Source organism: Bidens hawaiensis, unplaced genomic scaffold (genome assembly GCF_021521415.1).
Source record: "Bidens hawaiensis isolate Kalapana, Puna unplaced genomic scaffold, B.hawaiensis_p1.1 tig00024866_1, whole genome shotgun sequence".
Lineage (NCBI taxonomy): Eukaryota > Viridiplantae > Streptophyta > Magnoliopsida > Asterales > Asteraceae > Bidens > Bidens hawaiensis.
The window spans coordinates 220,607-226,197 of NW_027493949.1; the positions used below are offsets into that span (position 1 = coordinate 220,607).

General features: G+C 33.2%; 1 pseudogene across 1 annotated transcript; it reads left to right on the forward strand.

The window, feature by feature from the left end:
* The first annotated feature begins 262 nt into the window (after positions 1-262).
* Positions 263-4,340, forward strand: LOC143570261 (CASP-like protein 1; annotated as a pseudogene). Its single transcript, XR_013141897.1, has 3 exons — positions 263-620; positions 739-868; positions 3,917-4,340. The product of XR_013141897.1 is annotated as a CASP-like protein 1 (transcript).
* The last annotated feature ends 1,251 nt before the right edge of the window (positions 4,341-5,591 follow it).

The window sequence follows — 5,591 nt, forward strand, 5'->3', positions numbered from 1 at the left end:
CACGAAGGATGGCAACTATTTCATAGGGTGCTACATTTTCAAATATAATGCTTTTAACTTCTGATATTTTTCTAATAAAAACAATTTTCCAATTGCACAATTTGTTTTTATTATTTAGCAAAACACAATTCGATAATCGTTACAATAAATGCAAATAAAATACAAAAAGACTTAAAAGTCTTGATTAACGCGAGCAAACAGTTACGTTCAATCATCGAATGAAATAATAACAAAATAGACTTAATGTTGAATACGATGTTGTAGCCTGTAGGACCTATATGGACTAGATAATTCACAATAATATTATAGTGCCAAATCGTTCCATCTTATCATGTTTAAATCCACAATTTGTGTCTAACAATAAACCACACTTTTGAAATAAACCCAACAACCTTCAATTGCCACATTCATGGCATCCACTGACACCAAGGAATCAGGAACACAACCGGAAAACACGCGTAGTATTGGACCGGTGATTGATGTTGGATTGAGGTTCTTGCTGTTTGCAACTGCCTTGGTTGCAGTCATCATATGGTCACTTCTAAACAAACCAAAGTGATCCATTTTGGACCCGTCCCAATACCACTTGCTGCAAAGTTCAACCAGTCCCCGGCTTTCGTGTAAGTACATCAACGAAAATTCAATGTAGAACTTGTTTTAACACGAATTTTAACTTTGAAAGAACAATGATTGTGAGTTGTGACTTATACTTACTATTTGTGGTTATATATTACTTAGTTACCTTGTAGCAGCACTATCGGTAGCTTGCTTGTACAGCGCAATCACTGGCGTTATATCCGTGTTGGCTCTGATAAAGCTTGGAGGTAGTTTCACAAAGCTACAGTTTCATTTTGTGATATTTGATGCTGTAAGCTCTTGAACCATACTCATTTCCTTAACATAAATCAAAGTTGGCACGACTTTAAGTTGAAATAAATAAATAAATAAATAAATAATAGTAATAATAAAATAACTTCAAGTTTGGGGCCTAATATTTAAAGTTCTCTAAATTTGTTGCTTGACATGCATGTTTGACTCGCATTTAATTAATTATTTCTCTCGATTACAACTGGTCCTTAGCTCATTATCTCTTGATATTTTTTATTAGTTTAACTTCGTTTAATCTTCATATTTAACAGAACATATAAATATATAATTAGTATGCTAGCTAGCTTCCAAGACTATGTTGGGTGATTGTCTGCCTTTCAGAAATCGTATACAAAAAAATATGTTTTATACGTATTAGGATTCTCTAACAAAAAAAAAACATTAATTAGACGACATGCTATGGGGCGTGCTTAGAGAGATGGCGGGCGCCCTTGGGCACGAAACACCACCAAGGGGCGCCCTTGGTGGTGGGGCGCCGGGGTGCCCATCGTTTGAACGGCCGGCGCAATAAGTCCCCCTCTCTCTCACACACATACATACATCATCCTACGTGTCGCCGATGTGGTCGCTCCCCCTTTTTTAGAGTCACCAGATTTGCTTAATTATTAAATGGAGGCTTCTCATGCATTTGACCTGAATTCAAGGGTATGGGTTTCATCGAACCTAGATATTTTTAAAACGGGTTATAACATCTTATTAAAGATATATATATATATATATTATTCATAATTAAAAAACCAATTTTATAGTATAAAAAGTAAACGGGTCTTGGGTCTTCAAACCCATAAAGCTTTTAAACCGGGTTATAACATCTCACTTATTTGTGAAACAATTTATCATCAAACCATAAGTATATTATTAACTTTCATACAATAAAAAATATAAAAATTAAAAAAATAAGTATTAAAAACAAATAATATAAAACAACCTCCGTAATACGGGGGATAAAACTAGTATGTATATATATATATGTATGTATATATAGGTTTAAGTTCAAGAGAGAAGTTATGTTACTGCAAGAAGTGTGAGAAATCATTTCAACCAATCAAATTTTTTCTTTTATTTTTCTCATTTAAATAAATTCAAGGGCATAATGGTAAAAATTTAAACTATCTTAATTTGGTAACTATTAAGTTATTGAATTATTCTTTAATTATTAATTTAATTATATGTAAATTTAATTTAAGAAACATAGGAATTATCTTTTGTCCAATTCTACTATTCACGTTAAACTTTAACGTTTTTTAATTTTTTTTATATATAATTAAATATTTATCATTATATCTTCATCCCACAGCACATTCATCGAATATGATCACTAAATTTGTAAAATATGTAGAAACTATAAAATGAAACAAAAAAAAGACACATATATACTAAACTAGTATTTTTAATAGGTAAAAATAAGCAATACTTCTCTCCTAAACCACAATCTCAATTTATTTTCCCCCAAAATGTCTCCGTATATACCCTTCACAATAAAGCATGACATTATTCATACACTTTAACATGATATCCTACATTTCTAACAAACTAATCAACGATCTTAATTATTAACACGACATCCTATACACCAAATAAGTTTCCCTACACATTAAAAATTATAAATCATTCATACATAGTTTTATATTTACTACCTACACAACAAAGTAAACAATTTACATACACATGATATCATAAATAATATAATTATATATCATATATAAGATAATTTATAATTGCCCAAGTATAATTATGTTTAATACCTACACAGTCGGCTTACACATTTGTGTAGGATTATTGGCTTTATTAAAATTCGCGTAGGGTCATTAACTTTAATAACTTTTACGTTCACTCGAACTACAAAAGCTTTAGAATTAATTCTTTCCACAAGGTAGAACATTTTATTACTGAATTGAAAATGCACACAAGGTAAAATGTTTCCTACACAATTAACACATAGACATACATACAGTGTAGGTTGAAAGTCCATATGTGTAGGTTAGAAATTTCATAAAACTAAAATATATGTATATATTTTGGAAATTCCATGAGTGCATCCGAAGAAAATAAAATAATTTAAAATCAATTTAAAACATTTTTTCAATAATTTGCTGAATTTTTCAATAATTTGAATTTTGAAATCAAGCACTCAAAGAACGAGATTATTATTTATATTTAATTTTGTATGTCTGAAGTAAATAATATTAAAGATAAATAGAAATTCATGAAGATGCTTCAATGTAAAATTTAATTTTCGGCTGAAGATATTTAGGAGAAGTTGAAGCATGTAATTGATTGTGTACTTTTCTATCATAAATTATCAACACAAGCCACTATACCCTTTTAATGTAAATTAGTAAACATTCTACTTTCAGTATATTACAAGTTTGCCATTGTTGTTATGAACCATTGATTAGACAAATTAATGGCCCAGATTCATTTCTGACACTTCTTGCAATAAAACGACTTCTCTCTTGAACCATCCCCTGTATATATATATATATATATATATATATATATATATATATATATATATATATATATATATATATATAAATGGGTGCCCTTTGGGCATTAAACGATAGTGGGACATTATTGGTTGGGGCTTCGATGCCCCCGGTGCTTACGTGGCGCTGTAAAGCGGCTTCAAAGGCCCCACCATAGAGGATAGTCTTATAGTGGAAGGGAGCTCAGAGAATTTTGTGGACTCTCTAAAATATTATTATTAATTAAAACGATCCAAGATGCCCAAAATAGGCATGTCTTGACCTCTGTATTCATGTTTAGGCACTTGTGTAGTCTCGTTGAGACATTTGTCATTATAAAAGAGGTACCAACTCACTATTGTATGGAATTTCGATCTGACTCTTCTATATATCTTGGTGCCCAGAGGTGACCAAGTTGATTATATGTTGAAATTCTGTCGATTATGCTTATTTGGTTTGGTATTTTAAATTTCTTCGCCAGTTGTGAAGAGTTTTTGTTCAAAATCATCTATTTGGTAATTTCTCTAATAACTAACTTATAATAAATGGGCATGGTGCAGCTGTTATTGGGCATCGTGGCTGCAGCAACAGGAGCATCAGGAGGAGTCGGATACATTGGATACAAAGGAAACTCTCATGCGGGTTGGCTTAAGTTTTGTGATAACTTTGGTTCCTTCTGCTCACGCTTTGCAGCCTCAATTTCTCTGTCGCTCATATCCTCCATAACGCTTCTGCTGCTCGTTTGGCTCTCCGTTTATACGCTTTCTAAGAAGATCAGCAAACCATAATTTAGCTGGTACTGAAATTATTTCAGATGTTGGAGATTTACGTAATCGGCATCTGAGCACCATGCATGAGTAATTAAAAATTTAAAACCTAGCTAATTAAGTGGCGTGCAAGCCTCACATGAGTTGAAAGAGGATGGTGTAAGTATGTATTGATGTTTATGTTTAAATTTCTAGTTTATTTGTCAATAAGGAGTTGAATATATATATTGGCTAAACCTTGGAGTTGTGTTGTTTTTGCATTATGATGAAATTTGTGCATATTTACTATTTATAACTGCAATGTTATACTATTATAAGTATGATGATGGTACTATTATAAGTTATTGTGAGCGTATAACATATACGCCATGTAATCGTTGAAGAACGATGACACAGGATGAAAAGCAGAGAAAGGAAATTTTACTTCAATCAAAATGAAAAGTTACCATTACAAGAAACAAGAAAATTATATATATGTAGGTAAACATATGCAGCGCATATTTTATCCGCTAACAATTATATGTTGCTTACCATTATAGTGAAAATTATGTTGTATATAATAAACCATTGCGTTTATACCATATAACTTTGTTTTATTTTGTGTACTTAAAGAACACAAATACAGTCGATCTGCCCACACAATCAACCACAGATATGTGACACGCTCTTATTCCTTCCTACCGAGAAGAAAATCTTAGGGTCCGTGTGGTGTCTAATCAATTGAACTAAACTAACCTGACCCGAAATGAGTTATTGGAATTAATTACCAATCCCTTTAAAACGAGTTATTGGAATAAATTACCAATCCCTTTAAATTCTAAGTCCTTTATAGTTTAGAACATTTTAATTCTATAGAGGTAGGGTCTCAAAAAGACCTAAATACCCTTAAGCACCATCTGCGGGTCACAGAAGAGCTCCTCATATGCCACCCGCGGGACATGTGGATCACCTGCATATCATGGTAGAGGAAGAACGTCCTCATAACACGCGCGGAAGCATCCTGGTACCCCAGAAGTCATCCGCAGGATAGGACATTCGTTCGCCTAAATGATCGGAGGGCAATGCCAACAGAACAACTGTCACCAGTTAACTACCATCTAGAAGAATGTCCACGATCGTTACTTGAGGAATATGTGACCTACCAACCAATGAGTATAGGGCACCTGGCCAGGTTGTTATAACCGTGCACATGGCCAGGGCGCGATCTGTCCTATCATTGGGTGACGCGTGTCCAGGTTGTTGTACCCATGAACATGGGACGTATAGCTCAACCTATCATAAGAGGACACGCGTCCAGGCGGTTATCAAAGATCTTCTAGAAGAAGACAGCTGGCCCAATCATCTTCCTACATCCTTCGGCTATAAATACCTTGTCAAACGGTATGAGGTATTCATTCACTCACTAACATTCTGACTACACTTAGTCTATTTACTTCGGTACTTTCTCCTTTACGAACGTTACTAATTC